Below are 926 nucleotides of genomic sequence, written 5' to 3' on the forward strand. Positions count from 1 at the left end.
TTGCTATCCTGCTGGCTGAACCCCGGGACTAAAGCTGGTTTCTGGGGTTTTGTTTAGTTTCTATATTTGTTACAATGTTGCTTAGAGTGCAGCTGAGAGGCCGGCAAGGCAGGCAGGGAAGCTTGGCTTCCTCCGTCACTGAAGCAAGCAAGCCTCCCTGTTTGCGTTAGCTGCCTGGCTGCCAGCCGCCATCTTGGTTGGCAGTTAATTTGCATATCTCACTGATTAGCCAATGGGAAGGGTAGCGGTCGTACGCTAATTACCATGTTTCTCTTTTATTAGATAGGATTACCACAGGTAATGTTTACACACCAGTCCTATGATAGTCAGTAGCATATCACTGATTCAGCCTCTGTTGCATCTCTGCTCTCTTCTTCTTCACTGTTAGTTCCAGGCATATCAATTTCTCCAACTTCTATTGTATCGCTGCTGTCTTCTGAGTCACTGTCCACATATGTGAGATCATCCTCATAAGCTGGTGGCATTTTTCTGAGCTAACTTTGTGTTCTCATGCCCAACTCTTCTCGCCTCATGAAATTGAAGCACCATGCCTTTTCTGTGAAATCAACAATGTTCATTTTGCTTGCAAACATTCTTGCCTGACATTGAATAAGCTTGGTTGACACACATAAGCCACTCTTGTGCTGCTCCATAATCCAAGTCTTAAGCCTCTGGTCCAAGTTTGCCATTTTGCTGGTTTTCCTCTTAGGACCTTCTTCTTTTTTGGCACCTTAAGGAGATATTCATCCTGTTTTCTCCACTGTCTGATTATACACTCAGTGGGAGGAGGTCCAAGTTGTCTCTCTGTAGCTCTGTTTCCATGCCCTTTTGCACAGCTGATTACATTCAGTTTGAATTTTGCAGAGTAAGACAATTGCTTACCTGTATTTATATTTTTACTAGAGGCCCGGTGCATGAAATTTTTG

This window comes from Myotis davidii, unplaced genomic scaffold, assembly GCF_000327345.1.
Source record: "Myotis davidii unplaced genomic scaffold, ASM32734v1 scaffold3306, whole genome shotgun sequence".
Lineage (NCBI taxonomy): Eukaryota > Metazoa > Chordata > Mammalia > Chiroptera > Vespertilionidae > Myotis > Myotis davidii.